The following is a 19,912-nucleotide window of genomic DNA, read 5'->3' on the forward strand; positions in this document are numbered from 1 at the left end:
CATGGAATTGCAGACTCTCCAAGGTGAAAAGAACTTCAGAGCTCACCTAGTCCAAACTTAATAAAAAAATATAACCTCCCTCTCTAATATTCTTGATGAGGATACTTCCAACTCATACATGAAAACTCCCAGTGATGAGAACCCAAATACCCATTTCACTTTTGGAAAACATTATTAGGGGGAAAAAATTTCATCAAATTGAAATTGGCTTTTCTGAAACTTCTAAACACTGTTCCTACTTCTGTGCTCAAGGATCAAGTAGATCAACTCTAACTAATATTATTCATGGAAGCCTTTTCAATACTTGAGAATGTCCTCATTACATTTTCTCTTCTTCATAACAAACAGCCCCAATATCTTCAATTTATCATCATATGGCATAATCTCTAACTTATTTATCATACTAATATTCTTCTCAACATACATTAACTTGTCAAAATTCCAACTAAAATATGGTACACAGAACTAAATGCAGTATTCCAAATGTGGCTTGAGTAGGACAAAATTCAGAGAGACTATCATCTCCCTTTCTTTTTTTTTTATTACCCCATTGCCTGTATATCTTATTTCCCAGTTGCATGTAAAAACACTTTTTAACATTCATTTTTAAAACTTTGAGTTCTAACTACTCTCCCTTCCTCCATCCCCACCCATTCCCACTGAGAAGGCAAGCAATTCAAAATAGGTTATACTATCCCTCCTCATAAGTGTTTACTTCTACTTACCCCCTCCTCCCATTTGCCCTCCCTTCTATCATCCCCCCATCTCAATGCCCCCACATATCCCCTGCCCCCTACTTCTTTATAATCTAAGATAGATTTTCATACCAAATTGAGTGTGCATGTTATTCCCTCCTTGAGACAAATCGAATGAGAGAAAGGTTCACTCTTTCCCTCTACCCCCTTTCCTTCCATTGAAAAAGCTTTTTCTTACCTCTTTTACGGAAGATAACTTGCCCCATTCTATTTCTCCCTTTCTCCTCTCAATATATTCCTCTCTCACCTCTTTATTTTATTTTTAAAATATTGTCTCTACCTATTCAACTCTCCCTGTGTGCCTTGTCAATATGTATATAATCTTCCAACTACCCTAATACTGAGAAAAGTCTCAAGAGTTACAAACATTATCTTTCCGTGTAGGAATGTAAACAGTTCAACTTTAGTAAGTCCCTTATGATTTCTCTTTCCTGTTTACATTTTCATGCTTCTCTTGATTCTGGTGTTTGAAAGTCAAATTTTCTATTCAGCCCTGGTCACTTCAACAAGAATGCTTGAAAGTCCTCTATTTCATTGAAGTAACATTTTTTCCTGAAGTATTATACTCAGTTTTGCTGGGCAGGTGATTCATGGTTGTAATCGTAGCTCCTTTGACCTCTGGAATATCATATTCCAAGCCCTCTTGTCCCTTAATATAGAAGTTGCTAAATCTTGTGTTATCCTGATTGTGTTTCCACAGAACTCGAATGATTTCTTTCTGGATGCTTGCAATATGTTCTCCTTGACCTGGGAGCTCTGAAATTTGGCTACAATATTCCTAGGAGTTTTCCCTTTGGGATTTATTTCAGGAGGCAATCAGTGGATTCTTTCAATATCTCTTTCACCCTCTGGTTCCACAATGTCAGGGCAGTTTTCCTGGATAATTTATTGAAAGATAATGTCTAGGCTCATTTTTTTTGATCATGGCTTTCAAGTAGTCCAATAATATTTAGATTGTCTCTCTTGGATCTATTTTCCAGGTCAGTTGTTTTTCCAGTGAAATATTTCACATTGTCTGCTATTTTTTCATTCCTTTGGCCTTGTTTTATAATTTCTTGATTTTTCATAAAGTCATTAGCTTCCTTCTGCTCCATTCTAATCTTTAAGAAATTATTTTCTACAGTGAGCTTTTGGAAATCCTTTTAAATCTGGCCAGCTTTGTTTTTTAGGGCATTCTTCTCCTCAGTGGCTTTTTCTATCTCTTTTGTCGTTTGGGTTAGTCTGTTTTGAAAAGTGTTATTTTCTTCAGCATTTTAGGGGTCTCCTTTGGTAAGCAATTGATTCACTTTTCATGATTTTCTTGAATCACTGTCATTTCTCTTCCCAATTTTTGCTCTACTTCTCTTACTAGATTTTCAAAATCCTTTTTGAGATCTTCAATGGCCTGAGACCAATTAATATTTTCCTTGGAGCCTTTGAATGTAGAAGCTTTGACTTTTTTGCTTTTTGTTTGTATACTTTGGCCTTCCTTGTCACCAAAGTAAGATTCTTTAGTTTGATTCTTTGTCCAGTTTTTGCTTATTTTCCTAGCTATTTACTTGACTTTTGAGCTCTTTGTTAAGGTAGTTCTCTGCTTCTAGTGGGGGTGGGAGGTGTACTGTCAGCTACTGGATCCCCCCACAATCTGTGGACCTAGAGCTCCAGAAACTGTCATCGCTGCTGCCTCTGCACATAATCCTGCTGCTGCTATGGCTGGCAAATCTTCATCAGAATCCTCTACCCCCTCCGGCTCACTGGGACTGGGCCCCAGTACCTGACCATTCTACTTTCTCACACAGGTCCCACAGGTTTTATCCACAGACCTTCCAATTTTTCCTCAGTGTTTTAGGGTCATGAGGTCTGGAAACCACCACAGATGCCCGAGATTCAGTCCCCACCAAGCTCTACTCAGGTACCATCTGTGCCTGTGTGGCTCACACTGGCATGTGCTCTGCTCCCAGTTCACTGCAATAGACACTTCCCAGCTCTAGAGTCATTTTTTTACAGATATTTGACTGGGTTTGGGGGGAGAGTGGTAGCGAGTCCATGCAGTTACTCTGCCATCTTAGCTCCACCCCTATCTCATCTCCCTTTCTATGAACACGTTGTATTTTGAAATGTAGTCTAAGTTTGTGATAGCTTGTTTTTTTTTGTCACACCACTGATTCATATTGATCTATCTGCCCACTAGTGTTCCTAGTCTCTTTCCCATGAACTTTTGTTTAGCTATATCTACCACAAACTGAATTTTTAATAATTAAAAAAAATTTCAATGTTACTTGAAAAGTTTGACTGGACAGGAGGAGACAAGAACATGAGTTCTTGTCTCAGCTTTAGAAGTAACTAGATGTATAATAGTGATCAAGTAATTTTTACTTCTGTGACAACCATAAAAAAAATTGCCCTAGAACTAAACCTCTTTAGTACATAGAATAGAGCCTCCTAGCTAATTCCCTTAGAATTTATATTCCTTTTTAACCACTATTCCAGGTATCTGGTTCACTCTACTCAGTCAAAGACCTCATTCTAACTTGTGGTGACTGTTCAATACACTTCCCAAATTTTAATCTGCAGGCTAGGGTATAGAACAGATAATACTTGCCAAATAATTATCAAATAAGACTGAAGTTTGTGGTTCCTACTTTTGATATCTTAAGTTTCTCCTCTTCTCATGAAGATGAGTGGACTAGCAGAAATAAGCTGGGGCCAAGGTCATTGTCTCTGCTGTTAGCTCACATACATTCCTGGTTCCTTCATATGCCAATGAGGCAGACTCAAGCCCTAGCAAGGCCTTACCTTACATTCTTTACCTTTACCTTGAATTCAGGGCTTTAGAATACATACACAAGGCTTCCTATATAGTAGGTCCTTGCTGAAATATTTGATTGATTTTTAAGTATGGTATAAAGAACAATTGATTTGGAATTAAAAGACTTAGATTTGAATTGTGGCTCCACTATGTAATAGTTGTATAATTTGGGATGAGGCTGAGTGAAATAATGGAGAGAGAACTGTTAATGGCATCAGAAGTCCTGGCAAACATCAAATTCCCCACTTTGCTGTTGATTACTTGTGTGACTTTTAATGAATCATTTTACCTCTCTAGGCATCAGTTCTCTACAAAATAGACTATATTCTAGGCCATATAAAAAATGGACTAGATGATTTAAAATGGGTTTTTTCTTTGTTTGTTTGTTTTCCTAACTATAAAACTTATTATTCCAAATCTTTTTGCTACTCTGGGCTTAAGTTTTTCCATCTGTAAAATGAGTATACCACTAATGCTATGAACTATCTCATAGAGTTGCTGTTAGGGAAGTGATTATAAACTGAAAAACTGTGTAGAACTTGGAGCAATTATTGATGATGGTGGAGCTATTGGTGGAAGATAGGGTTCTGTTTGGGGGACTGTTTGATTGTTTCAATGTAAAAAACCACCTAGCCTTATCATGTGAAATGTCCCTCTCCTCACAAGAGAGATTTTACATAACAGTCATTTCCACCATCTGCAGGCAAGAAACTCTGGACAATAATAGAAAGATGAGTTACTGGTCGTTGTATCTGATGTGTTCTGAGAAGCTCAGTTTGTAAGCTAGGCTCTTTCCTGGAGCTAGTAAAGGTCTCAACAAGCATAAGACATGTTCCTCAGAGACTGATAGCACAAAGGTGCTGATGAAGCTCTCCAGGTCTCTTCCACACAGTAAGACCTCTTTTAAGGTTTCCAAAGGGTACCTGAGGAACAAAACCACTGCTTCCATTGCAGACTCTCTATAGATCAGATTGTGGCAGAGTCCAGAAGGTCAAAGTGTTTCCATCACCACAGTGTATATGTGTGTGTATATTTGTGCATTTGCATAGAGAGCATTTCTTTGTGTGTGTGAAGGTGGAAATTGTTAAGTATGATGTGACCAGTATACATGTATTTAAGTCTGTACATACCTAAATGTTCATTTTATGATTTAGATTTATGCATATCATAAGTATTCCAGGAATTTAGAGCTGGAGATAGCCTTAGAGTTCATCTAATCTACTTGCCACACTTTGTAAATGAAGAAGAAAAGGAACTTCTCAAAATTGCCAGGATTTGAAGCCATGATGGCTGATACTGAGGTGGATATAGCATGAGACTCAGAGTCAGAAAGACAAGTTTGAATCTTGTTTCAGACATTTATTAGCTGTGTGATCCTGGATGTCACTGAACTTCTATGTGTCTCAGTTTCCTTATTTGTCAAATGGGAATAATGATAGCATATATGCTCCAGGGTGATGATGAGGATCATATAGTTTATATATGTAAATTGCTTTGCAAACTTTGAAGTGCTATTAAAAATACTAGCTATTATTATTAATGTTCCATGCTATTTTGGCTCCAAGCTCACCATTCTTTCCATTATGTCACACTGTGCATTGCTGCAAAACATATGTATCTTGCATATGTATATGTCTGTGAACTTTGTTCCATGAATGGCTCTGCCATAGGTCAGTGAGCAGTGTATGTGTTTGCATGCATGTGCCCATGGCTGTGTGATGCATATGAGTGCTTATGCACGTGTCTATACTCTCTCTATTTCTGTCTCTGTCTCTACACACATACATATCATATGTATATATGTATATATATAAATATAAATTTCATACTGTATCCACTGTGCCACCTAGATGTCACCAAATATGACTTCAAATCCTGGCAATTTTGAGCAATTTGTTGCTCTTTTCTGCTCTTTAGTTTTCTCATCTATAAAATATCGCCATTGAATTAGATAAACCATAAGACTATTTCCAGCTCTAAATTCCTGAATTATCTATATATGCATGAATCTAAATCATACAATGTACACATATGTATAGATGGACACAAATATGTGTATACTAGCCACATTATACATATAGGCACCATGCATGAATGCAAAAGTGTATACATGTATATGATTGTGTTTGAGAATATTGTCTGTATAAACATCTTTTTTCATCTCCTTCAGAAAACTTCAATCATGCTTTATTGTCAAGTTGGCACAGTTCTCCTTGTTTATTACAGCCTCAAAATTGATTAAATGTGCCAGGGGAGGATGATATTCCTGTTGATATTCTGGTAGACTCTTGGTCTCCAGTGAAATGTCTATCATGTTTCTCCTCTGGTAATAGTACCCCACTAAGTGGTGATCCCAGCTCACTGTATAAAAGGTTTAATGCCACAGAGAGCTCTCTCTTGAGCATTCCCTATTTTAGTTATATTTGGAAGTTGTGCTATGATTCATTGCAAAGCACTCAGCTGGCCACCTCCTTTTAAACCTTGGATGTTTCTTTAAACCTGCCTCTGAGGGTAGACGTAAGCATTCCAAAGTATTGTGTCCTTGGAAATTACCTGCAGGGATTTTCTGCTTCCAGAATTCTATGGGCACCTTTCCCTCAAATTAGTATTCAAAGATTCTTTGTAAGAAATTTCTCCATGAGACACTTACTCAGTAGAGGTATTCATTGTCAAAAGCATCATGCTCTAGGAAAATAGTGAAGTACCCACTAATAAATCAGAATGATACCATTGAATACAAAGTTCCATTCCAACAGATGGAAGTGATAGTGCAGGGGAGTGATAGTTTCTTTGCTCTTCTTACTACCAACTCCATCCAACTAGAAAAGAGTAATCCTATACAGCTAAGGAGATTTGTTCAATCTGGGAGGCAACAGACTGTGCACCAGGATTATTCATTTAGTGTCTCAGGATTTAGAGCTAGAAGAAGCCTTAGAAGTCATCAGTTCCAATTGCCTCATTTTACAAATTAGGAAGCTGAGATCCATTGAGAAGAAATGACTTGCCCAAATTCACAAAGCTAATAAGTAGAAGATATGAAATTTCAATCCTTGTTTTCGGTTCTAAATTAAATTAACATTCTGACATACCTCACAACCTCTTGGATGTACCAGTATTCATACTTCAGAGCAGAATCCTTTAGAATACAGTGCCATTCTGTGATTTTTTTTAGTTTTTTAACATCTATTTATTTATTTTTAGTTTTCAACATTTATTTCCACAAAATTTTGAATTCCAAATTTTCTTCTCATCTCTCCCCTCCCCTTACCCTATAACACCTTTTATTCTGATTACCCCTGCCCTCAATATGCCTTCCCTTCTATCACACCTCTTCCCTTCCCTTATCCCCATCTTTTCTCTTTTCTTGTAGGGCAAGATTGATTTCTATACCCCCATTATCTGTATTTTGTATTTCGCAGTTCTATGCAAAAACAATTTTCAACATTCGTTCCTAAGACTTTGAGTTCCAACTTCTCTTCTCTCCTCCCTCCCCACCCATCCCCCCTGAGAAGGCAAGCAATTTAATATAAGCTATATATGTGTAGTTTTGCAAAAGACTTCCATAATAGTCATGTTGTGTAAGCCTAACTGTTTCCCTCCATCCTATCCCCCCATTTATTCTATTCTCTCTTTTGACCTTGTCCCTCCCCCAAAGTGTTTACTTTTAATTACTCCTTCCTCCCATTTGCCTTCCTTTCTATCATTTCCCCACCACACTTGTCCCCTTCTCCCCTACTTTCCTGTAGTGTAAGACTGATTTTCATAACAAATTAAGTGAGCATGTTATTCCCTCCTTAAGCCAAATGTGAAGAGAGTAAGCTTTACTTTTTCCTTCTCACCTCCTCTCTTTTCTCCTCCATTGAAAAACCTTTTTCTTGCCTCTCTTGTGAGATAATTTGCCCCATTCCATTTCTCCCTTTCTTCTCCCAATATATTCCTCTCTCACCCCTTAATTTTATTTCTTTAGATATCATCCCTTCTTACTCAACTCACTCTGTGCTCTCTGTCTATATGTGTGTGTGTGTGTGTGTGTGTGTGTGTGTGTGTGTGTGTGTGTAATCCCTCCCACTCCCCAAATACTGAGAAAAGTCTCAAGAGTTACAAATATTATCTTTCCATGTAGGAATGTAAACAATTCAACTTTAGAAAGTCCTTTATGATTTTTCTTTCCTGTTTACCTTTCCATGCTTCTCTTGATTCTTGTGTTTGAAAGTCAAATTTTCTATTCAGTTCTGGTCTTTTCATCAACCATGCTTGAAAGTCATTTACATCATTGAGTAACTATTTTTTTCCCCTGAATTATTATACTCAGTTTTGCTGGGTAGGTGATTCTTGGTTTTAATCCTAGTTTTTTTGACTTCTGGAATATCATATTCTAAGCCCTCTGATCTCTTAATGTCGAAGCTGCCAGATGCTGTGTTATCCTAATTGTTTTTCCACAATACTCAAATTGTTTCTTTCTAGCTGCTTGCAGTATTTTCTCCTTGATCTGGGAACTCTGAAATTTGGCCACAATATTCCTAGGAGTTTCTCTGTTCGGGTCTCTTTCAGGAGGCAATCAGTGGATTCTTTCAATATTTATTTTGCTCTCTGGTTCTAGAATATCAGGGCAGTTTTCCTTGATAATTTCATGAAAGATGATATCTAGGCTCTTTTTCTGATCATGGCTTTCAGGTAGTCCCAAAATTTTTAAATTGTTTCTCCTAGATCTTTTTTCCAGGTCAGTTGTTTTTCCAATGAGATATTTCACATAATTTTCTTTTTCTTCATCCTTTTCGTTTGGTTTTGTAATTTCTTGGTTTCTCATAAAGTCATTAGCTTCCATCTGCTCCATTCTGATTTTAAAGAACTATTTTCTTCAGTGATCTTTTGAGCTTCCTTTTCCATTTGGCTAATTCTGCTTTTTAAAGCAGTCCTTTCCTCATTGGCTTTTTGGACCTCTTTTGCCAATTGAGTTAGCTTATTTTTAGTGTTACTTTCTCCAACATTTTTTGGGTCTCCTTTAGCAAGCTGTTGACTTGCTTTTCATTATTTTCTTGCATTGCTCTCATTTCTCTTCCCATTTTTTTCTCCACTTCTCTTACTTGATTTTCAAAATCCTTTTTGAGCTCTTCTATGGCCTGAGACCATTGCATATTTATTTTGGAGGCCTCTGATGGTAAGCATTGTTCTTCCTCACCCGAAAGGATGGAAGGAAATACTTGTTTACCAAGAAATTAACCTTCTGTATTCTTATTTTTTTCCCTTTCTGGGCATTTTCCCAGCCAGTTATTTGACTTTTGAGTCCTTTGTCAAGAGAAGTTTATACTCTGGGGACCTGTAAGTTCTCAGTTCCTCCAAGGTAACACAATGAAGGGAAAGAAGTTTACTCCTCTCCTGGCCCACACACTGGTTTGGGAGCTACCAAAGCTTTTCTGCCCAGGAGTTTCTCTGTTTGGGTCTCTTTCAGTAGGCAATCAGTGGATTCTTTCAATATTTATTTTGTTCTCTGGTTCTAGAATATCAGGGCAGAATTTTCCTGTTGGCCTTCTAGGTTACCTTGGGCTGGAAATATCTTTAGTTCTGTTGTTTTGTGGCTTCTGCTGCTCTAGAATTTGTTTAGAGTCATTTTTTACAGGTATTTTATGGGCTGCAGGGGAAGAGCTAGAGTGAGTCTTTCTACTCTGCCATCTTGGCTCCGCCCATTCTATGATTTTTAGCATAGGACAAAAAGAAAGGAATCAGTCACTTCTGAGTCTATTTTTAGTTTCTTTGCTTTTCTGAATAGCTAGTGATGATGATGGAGCATCTTAATAATCAAAATGACTTGAATTTAATCTAAAAAAAAAACTGAGGGTGTGGAGCTAAAATGTCAGAATAGAAGAAGCACTACAGCTAAGCTCTCCCAATATTCTCCTTCTAACAACTTTAAAATAATGCCTCAAATCAAATTCTGGAGTGGTAGGGCCAGTAAAAGGTCAGAGTGAAATATTTTTCTAGCCCAAGATAATTTAAGAGGTCACAAATAGAGGTCTGTGAGAGTGGGGTAGGGGCTGGCCAAGAACCCACATAGGGGCAACATCAGCTAGATAGGTCTTGGAAGCAGTAATGACAGCAGGAGCAGTTTTGAGAGGTTTCAAACCAGACACAGTAAGGAAGTTAAGCAACTGTTCAGAAAGAGATTACAGAAGACCTCTGTGCTGGTACTGAGCATAGGACCAGGTTTGACTTGACAATTCCATTGCTTGTACCCACTTGCAAGTCCCAGTGCTAGGTCAGAAAGGAGCCCTGGTGGATACAAGAGGGTAGGGGCCCAAAGGAGCAGTATCACTTATAGTTGCAAAGGAAAAGGAGCCCTTCCAGAGTAAGGACCAGAGCAAAGACTAGGAGAACAATGACCCCAACTTTCCCTGGATCACAAAACTAAGGAAGCCTTGACAACTTCCAAATCCCTAGAACTAGCTGTGAAAACAACAGCATAAAAAAATCTGGGGCTTAGGACAGTGCTTTCCTACACACCACAGGAACAGAACTCAACTTTACTATAAAGTTCAAAATCAATAAATAGGATAGAAAAATTAGTAAACCCCCAAAATAAAACCTGACCATAAAGAGCTACTGTGGTGGCAGGGCGGATCAAGACACAAATGAGAAACTTATTAAAAGACAATAGTTGGTAAAAGAAGTACAAAAATATTGTAGAAAATCATACTTAAAAAACCAGAATTAGCTAAGTGGTAAAAATGGTACAAAACTTGACTCATGCAAAAACAACAACAACAACAACAACAAATCTCCTTAAAAAGCTTAATTATAAGCACAGCCAAAATAGTGGAGAAAAAGAAGGAACTCGCTTGAGCTGTCCAAAATTTCCCTCCAAACAACATTAAAATAATGCATCAAAATGAATTCTGGAGAGACAGACAAAAGGGTGTGTTAAAATAATTTTTAGTCCAAGACAACTTAGAAATTTGACAGGAAAGATCTGTCTCACAGAAGCTTGCTAACCAACTTGTTCCAGCAAGCCAGCAGCAGGCCTTGAAGACTACTGAATCATTGATGGTGGCAGGTTCCAGAGCTCTGAGCCACAGAAGGTGAGAGAGAGAGAGAGAGAGAGAGAGAGAGAGAGAGAGAGAGAGACAGACAGACAGACAGACAGACAGACAGACAGACAGACAGAGATAGAGACAGAGAGAGACAGAGAGAGATAAATGGGGGAAAATAAGATTGAGGGAAATATACAATTACTCATCACACCTGTGAATGTGAATGGGATGAATTCACCCATAAAATAGAAACAAAATCATGCAATATGCTGTTTACAAGAAGCATATTTGAAGCAGAGAGACACACACAGAGTAGAGACAAGAGGCTGAAGCAGAATCTATTACACTTCACGTGAAGTAAATAAAAGAAAAACAAGGGTAGCAATCAGATTCTCAGACAAAGCAAACTCAAAAAAATTTTCAAATGAAAAGATATAAAGAAGAAAACTACATCTTACTAAAAGGTAGACAATGAATAATATCATAACTACATATATATGCATCAAATGGCATAGCATCCAGTTTTTTAAAGGAGAAGTTAAGTGAGTTACAGGAGGAAATGGACAGTAAAACTAAGCTAGTAAGGGGGGGGCCCTCAACTTTCCCCTTTCAAAACTAGAAAAAATCTAACTAAAAAATAAACAAGAAAGTTAAACGGGTGAATAGAATTTTAGAAATGTTACATATGTTAGATTTCTAGAGAAGGCTGAATGGGAATAGAGAGGAATCCACATTTTTCTTAGCAGTAGATGGCACATAAATTAAAAAATGATCATATATCAGAACATAAAAACCTCACAACCAAATGAAGAAAAGCAGAAATAGTAAGTGCATCTTTTCCAGATCATAATGTAATAAAATAATATTTAATAAGAGGCTATGAAAGCATAGATTTAAATTAATTAAAAACTAAATAATTTAATTCCTGAGAATGAGTGAATCAGAAAAAAAATCACAGAAATAATCAATAATTTCATTTTTAAAGATAACTACAGCAATAAGACAACATACCAAAATGTATAAGGTGCAGCCAAAGTAGAACTTAAGGCAAATATTATATCTCCAAATGCTTTCATCAATAAAATAGAGAAAGAATAGATCAATGAATTGGGCATGCAACTAAAAAAACTTGAAAAATAATAAATTAAAAATCCCCAAATGAACGCCAAAATGGAAATTTTGAAAATCAAAGGAGAGATTAATAAAATTTAAAGTAAGAAAACCATTGAACTAATAAATAAAACTAGGAACTGATTTTATGAGAAAATAAATAGGTTTATAAAAAGAAAGAAAAAAACCAAATTACCAGTATCAAAAATTTAAAGGATGAATGCATCAAGAATGAAGATGAAAAAATAAGTTAAGAGCTGTTTTATCAAATTATATATTGGTAGAACTGTTGGTCTTAAAGTAATGATGAATATATATTTAAAAAAATAGAAATTGCCCAGATTAAAAGAAAAGGATATAGAGTAATTAAACAATGCTAGAAAAATAAATTGAACAAGTCATAAATTAGTTCCCTAAGAAAAAAATCCCAGAAGCAGATGGTTTACAAATGAATTCTCCTAAAAATTTAAGGAACAATTAATCCCAATACCACATAAACAATCTGAAGGAAAAAAAAAAGAGTCCTAATAAGGACTCTTTTACAATGCAAATATCATTTTAACACCTAGCCGGGGAGAAGAAAAGCAGAGCAATAAAAGTATAGGCCAATTTCCCTGGTGAATGTTGATGCAAAAATAGCAAATAGAATGCAAGCAAGGAATTTTTAGCAGTATATCACAAAGATCACACCTTAAGACTAGCTTAGATTTATACCAAGAATGCAGAGCTGATTCAATATTAGGGAAATTGTAAGTATAATTGACCATTTTAATTGTAATTAAAAAAACAATAAAAATACTATTAATAGATGTAGAAAAAGCTTTTGAAAAAATACATCTGTTTCTAGAAAATAAAACACTAGAAAGCATAGGAATGAATGAAGCCTTCTTTAAAATGATAAGTAGTATCTACCTAAAACAAGGAACAAGAAGTATTTGTAATGGGGACAAACTAGAAGCCTTCTCATTAAGATCAAGAGTGAAGCATGGATGTCCAATATCACCAGTATTATCCAATATTGTACTAGTAAGGCTAGCCATAGCAACAAGATAAGACAAAGAAATTGACAAAAATATTAGGCAATGAGGAAACAAAACTATCACTCTTGCACATGTTATGATGGCATACTTAGAGAATTCTAGAGAATTTACTTAAAAAACTAGTTGGAACAATTAAAAACTTTAGAAAAGTTGCAGGATATAAAATAAACTCACATAAATTATCAGCATTTCTATATATTACCAACAAACCCAAATAGTAAAAGACAGATAAATTTCTTTTAAAAATAACTACAATATAATAAAATACTTGGGAGTGCACCTGCAAGATAAATCCAGGGACCAATGAACACTCTTACAAAACACCTTTTAGATGAATATAGATAGACCTAAACAGTTGGAGAAATATTCACAGCTTGTGAGTATGTCAAACCAATGTAATAAAAATGACAATTCTACCAAAATTAATTTACTTATTCAGTGCCAATCAAACTACAAAGCAATTATTTTATAGAGCTAGAAAAAAACAATAATAAATTTCAGCTATAAGAACACAAGGTCAAGAATATCAAGGGAATGAATGTGAAAAAAAGTGAAAGACAGCCTAGCAATAACAAATTTCAAAAATATTTACAGCAGCTCCTTTTATGGTGGAGAAGAGGTATGCCCACCCATTGGGAAATGGCTGGAAAAGTTGTGCAACATGGTTATAATGGAATAGTATAGTATTATAATAAATGAGGAGCAGGATGGTTTCAGAAAAACTTGAGAAGACATATGTGAACTAATGCAAAATGAAGTGAGTAGAACCAGAAGAACATCATACACAGTAACAGCAATGTTGTAATGACAGTTAACTATGAAAGATTTAGCTACTCTTATCAAGATGATGATCAAAGACAATTCCAAAGAACCATGATGAAAAATGCTATCCACTTCCAGACATTGGAGGACATCCACCTCCAGTTAATGAATTCTGAGTGCAGATCAAAGCATATCTTTTTCACTTTATTTTTCTTGGAGTTTTTGTTTGTTTGCAATATGGCTAATATGGAAATATGGTTTTTTATGACTTCACATGTACAAGTAATATCATATTGCTTGTCTTCTCAATGAGTAGGGTAAGAGTAAGAGGGAGGAAAAGGATTTGGAAGTCAAATCTTTAAAAAAACGAATATTAAATATAGATACACAAATAAAATTTAAAAAACAAAACTAGGTCTAAAAATTTTTTCCTCTTCACATTGGGCAACTTTTCAAGATCCTTCTGGAGTTGTTTTGCTCTTTTACCTTAGGAACTTTTAAGGCCACAAAAGCAAGAAAGAAGACCCAAATGTTTGGAAGTGACCCCCAGGCACTCTGACTCTGGAAGTGAAATACTATTGATTTACATGGAATGTCAGGGCTATTGGGACCATAGGCACAGATTATTAGAACGTAGAACCTAGAACAATAGAACTGGAAGAAACTTTTCTGATCATCCAATTCAACTCTCTCATTTTACAAATGAGAAAATTAATGCACAGAAAAGAAAAGTAATTTTTATAAGATCATTTTATTAGGGGCAGGGATGGGGACTAGTACTCATACCTTCTTTGGTTCCAGTGTTCTTTTTTTTTTTTTTAATGTTTAACAATCACTGCCATACAATTGAGATTTTATCCCCCCCACACCTACTCCCCACTACCCCCCTCCCTCCCCACGACTGCATACAATTCTGTATAGGTTCTACATATACTTTCCTATTGAGTACATTTTCACTATAGTCATGCTGTGTAGTTGGACTAAAATAAATGGAAGAAATCATATAACAAATCAAAACATGATACACAAAAACATACACATACACAAACATGATCTGCTACATTCTGCGAATGACTTCCATATTTCTTTCTCTGAGTGTGGAAGGCATTTTGCCTTGAGAACCACCATTGGGATTTTTTTTTTTTAAGAAGTTCTTGTGTTATTACGAAATTCCAGGTCTACCGGAAAAAAACTCTCCCACACTGTGGTCGTTGCTGTGCACAAAGTTCTCCTGGTTCTGCTCCTTTCACTCAGCATCAGGTCATGTAAGTCCTTCCAGGCCTCTCTGAAGTCTTCTTGTTCATCATTTCTTATGGCACAATAGTACTCCATTACATTCATATACCATAATTTATTCAGCCATTCCCCAATTGATGGACATCCCCTTGACTTCCAGTTTTTGGCAGCTACAAAAAGTGCTGCTATAAATATTTTTGTACATGTGGGACCCTTTCCCATTTTTATGATCTCTTGGGGATACAGTCCTAGTAGCGATATTGCTGGGTCAAAGGGTATGCACATTTTTGTAGCCCTTTGGGCATAGTTCCAAATTGCTCTCCAGAATGGTTAGATACACTCGCAGCTCCACCAACAATGAATTAGTGTTCCAACTCTCCCACATCCTCTCCAGCATTTATCATTTTCTTGTTCTGTCATGTTTGCCAATCTTATAGGTGTGATGTGGTACCTCAGAGTTGTTTTGATTTGCATCTCTCTAATCAATAGTGATTTAGAGCATTTTTTCATATGATTATAGATATCTTTAATTTCTTCCTCTGAAAATTGCCTGTTCATATCCTTTGACCATTTATCAATTGGGGAATGACTTGTATGGTTCCAGTGTTCTTTACACTATAACATGCCTCCTTTCTTTTTTCTCATTGTATCACTCCTGGACTACTAAAATAGTCTGCCTATCTCAAGTCTCTACTCACCCAAATTCATCCTCCATTCAGCCACTAAAGTGATTTTCCCAAAGCTCATATCCAACCATGTCACTTCCCCATCTACTCAATAAACTTCTGTGACTCCCTATTGCCTCTAAAAATGCTATTCACCATTTAAATTCCTTCATAATTACCCTTCCTCCTACCTTTCCAGTCTTCTTATACTTTACTCCACCACATCATCCCTTGTGGAGGAGATAACAACATGTAAACATACAAGTATTTATGTAATTATTAAAGGAAGAACAAGATCACTATCAGCCAGAAACATAATTGGAAACTTTAGTGCATGGACAACGAGTATGTTTGGGAACAGGTATTGGGAGAGAGTAAAGTATGAGGATCACTTAAGTATATAATTGAGGTTGATAAGAAATTAGAATCATGGGAACTGGAAGATTAAGGAAGTAGGAGGCCAGATGGTTCAAATGGAGTTAAAGGAGGAGGGTGTAGAAAAGTAGAAGGTTACTGAACTTTTATAAGGAGTGTGAACTGGAGATTAGAAAGAGAGAGAGACAGAGAGAGAGAGAGAGAGACAGAGACAGAGACAGAGACAGAGAGAGAAACAGAGAGACAGAGAGATAGAGACAGAGACAGAGACAGAGATAGACAAAGAGACAGACAGACAGAAACACAGACATATACACAGAGACAGACAGAGACATGGAGAGATACAGAAACAGAGGAAAAAAAGCTCATTGTGCACTGGGATTATAAGGGAAGACATCGTGGAGGGATTGGTAAGTGGTTCAGTAAATAAAGTGTCAGGCCTAGAATTGTGAATTCAAATCTGGTCTCAGACACGTCCTAGCTGTGTGATCCTGGGCTAGTTACTTAACTCTGCTTGCCTCAGTTCCTCAAACTGTAAAAATGAACTGGACAAGGAAATGGTAAACCACTCCAAGAAAACTTCAAGTGGAATCACGAAGAGTAAGACAGTTGAACAACAGGGCAACAATGGCAGATTTAATTCTACTCTAAGCTCCTATCAAATTTACTCTTTATAGTAAGTCTGAAGTTTCAATTCTGGTTCCTTTAGGATACCACATATCTTGTTACACCCCTCCCTCACTGAACCTCCAACACACTGACAATCTGATGCCTGTTAAGAAACAGGATTGTGTGTTGTTATTTTATTCACTGCAATCATATGGGGCCTCTGCTCTCTGCCCAGTGCAGTACAAAAATAGTTTGCCCTTCGGGGAGAAAGAGTTGGTTCTACGCACGGATCTGTGTTTATGAAACAGGCAGGGTGGAGGGAGATAGCAGGGTGACAAGTACTGCTCCAGGGGGAGTGGAGTTCTGCTGGAGTTGATAATGGAAAATGGAGAATTTCATCTCTAGGTCAGTAACTGAATGTGGATCAGTGTTTCAGTGTCTGCCCAGAATTATTAGATAGTGGATAGGAGCTGTGAATTGGGTCTTCCTGCAAAAGTTTATATTCATCTAGCTAACCCTCTCTTTCCCTCCAATCCTTGCAAGATGACATTTCCTGAAAAACCTACCCTTGTTAATTGGAAATGAGGGGAGAATTCTCAGAACTCTTTTCCTCCTGCACAGGAAAACAGAGGCATAGAAATGTCTTCCTGTCTTTACTTTGCTACTTATTAGTTATATGATGTCAAGTAAGTGATTTCCCCCTCTCTTACGCTTACTTTCCCCATCTATAGTATAAAAAAGACTGGCTATTGAGATCCTAGTTCTGGGAGCATATGCAGAAGATATATATATATTTCGATTTTTTCTTGAGTCCACTTCTGGAAATCTGTGATGACATGAAGCAGAGGGCTCAACTTTCCACTTGAGAGAAGCCATAACCATCTCTGACCACTTCTTATGTGCTTATAGCGTGATGAAGAAAAGGCCTTGGAGTGCCTGGCCAAAAGGTAACAAAGAACTAGTTTCTCAGTTAGGGATTTTTGTCTACACTCTCAGTCCTGCCTCAGCGGTATGTACTGATATAGAACAGAGGGACATGACTCTTTGTTTCAGAGAAAGCCTTTACAGGTATTTACTGTTCCAAGATTCATCTCTCATTCCCTTCATATAGTAAAATGAAGGAGGTTGAATTAATTATTGAATTAGATTCTTAACTACTTTGTGTGTTTCATGGACGCATTTGGAAGTCTGGTGAAGCCTATGAGCTGTTTCTCATGATAATTCTATTAAGTGTGGGTATATGGAATTTTAAAGAACACAAATTATTGAAATATACTAATCAAAATATTTTAAAAACAAGTTCATGGACCACAGGTTAAGAAGGCCTGGAATAGACTGTTTCTAAAGTATCATCTACATCTAATATTTTATATTCTTTGTTTTAATGTTCTATAATATAAGATCCTTTCTGGTTCTAACATTTGCTGTTCTAAGATCCCTTCTAATGCTAACATTCACTGTTCAAAGTTCCCTTGATCTCTAAAACTTTACAACTCTGTGTACATATTCCTTCCTTTTCCTATTCTTTTGTCTTTTCCTTTTTCTTCTTCCCTCATCTTTAAGTCCTTATGTTAGAATTAGTCTCTTGTCACCTAAATCTTAAAGTAATTACAGAAGTTACACAATCCTGATCTCAAACAGGGGGTCATTGAATTATTTCAAGGACATTTGTGGCTAATACAGAAAATAGATTTTATTAAATTCAAATTCCAGTTGAGTATGATTCTTTTTATTGTTTTGTAGCATTTTCCCCTCTCTTGTTAATTGGCTGTAGGTGTTACCTGAGGGTGTTCTGCCCAAAGGAAGGTAAATTTTGATGGCTGAAAGCTACCTAGTTAACTTGGGGTTTACTGGATAGATTTCTTTCTCAAAGATCAAGTCTTAGACACAATTGACTCTGAATCTCATTGATTAGGCAATAGGTCCCTGGCCAACCATTTAATTATTTTTTGGTCCTTCCAGCCTCCCAGTGAATGTAAATAGTAACCGTTTCTCTTCTGTCCAGCAACCCTGAGCGTTTTCCCCTCCCAGTTTTTTTATTTTTATTTTTACTAAAGGGACCATCCCTTGACTTGCTTCTTAAAAAGGCCTGTTGACTGAATGGGCATTACCTTACTCAGAATGAGAACTTGAAAAGACCTTAACTTAAAAGGGTCAAGATCTCCCACTGCATTATGGGCCATCTTCAGTCATTCTGATGAATATTTGCCCACTGAATCCAAGGCTCTGGAAGAGAAAGTGAGGCTGGTGATTTTGTACAGCCCTTCCTCACTCAAATCAAAGTCAATTGCAAGTCATGTCATCATCTCCCTGATGTCATGGTCATCTTCTAGAATGAAGGACAAACCACACAAGTACAAATAGAGTATATGGGACCAGGAATCAGGAAAACTTGGTTCAAGTCCCAGTTTAGACAGTGATTAGCTGTCTGACTTTGGGAAAGTTACTTTGACCTATGACATTTAGACCCTTCATTTGTGGATTGACAATAAGGATGTGTTACACAAGAGTGTTGTGAAAGAAGTATATGTTAGCATTATTATTGTAGAAAGATCATGGAGAGGTTTAAGATATGAAGTAGAATAGCAATAGTTATCATGAGTAATGCTGTCACTGTGGAAACATATATGAAACATTGGTCAGTAAGGGTTAGGCAGCAAAAAACTAGATAGTAAATGTTAAATCACTCTTTACTCACAGAAGTGTTGGTAATGACCATCTCAGATCTCAAGGTACCTCTGGTATGCAATATTGGGAACACGGAGTACTTACCAGATAGATGAATGTTGGGGGCAGCTAGTTGGTGCAGTGGATAGAGTGCTGGGTCTGGAAAACTTGATTTCAGATCTGGTTCAGGCATTTACTAGCTATGACCCTGGTCAAGTCACTTAATCTCTGTTTACTTCAGTTTCCTCATCTAAAAAATGGAGTTAATAGTAGCAGTAATATTATAATTCCAGGATTTTTGTGAGGATCAAATGACTTTATAATTGTAAAGAGTTTAGCATAGTGCCTGGCACATGGTAAATATCATATAAATGTTAATTGTTATCTTTCATGAAGTAACTATACTTGAAGTTAAAGGAAGATAACCTTCCTCCTTTGCCCCTTACCATTCCTGTGACCAAATTATAATGCAAAGACGTTCCCAGCTCAATCAAGGGCAAAGTCTTAAGAAAAAGTCTATTTTTGAAGAAACTTGAACAAAAGTCACGAGACCTGAGTTCTAGTCATGACTTGCAACAGACTTGCCATGTGACTTTGGACAAGCTTCCAACCTATTCTTTGGAATTGTTCAAATGGAGTAATAATTTTATAGAATTTTGTGTAATTAAAAATATGCCAATACATTACACAAATATACATGTTCTCCCTTTCCCCTTTAATTGTATTTGCATATAATAATCTAAAAGACTTCTTCTTCAATTTTCCCACCGACCAACTTCAAACAAAATTACAGAAGTGTTTGGTCAAAGGGAGAATTGTTTCTTATAATGAGTTCCTTTGGTTCTCCTTTCTCATTTGGTGTCTTTAGAGGAAATTAAAC

The sequence above is a fragment of the Notamacropus eugenii genome, chromosome 1 (assembly GCF_028372415.1).
Source record: "Notamacropus eugenii isolate mMacEug1 chromosome 1, mMacEug1.pri_v2, whole genome shotgun sequence".
Taxonomy (NCBI): Eukaryota; Metazoa; Chordata; class Mammalia; order Diprotodontia; family Macropodidae; genus Notamacropus; species Notamacropus eugenii.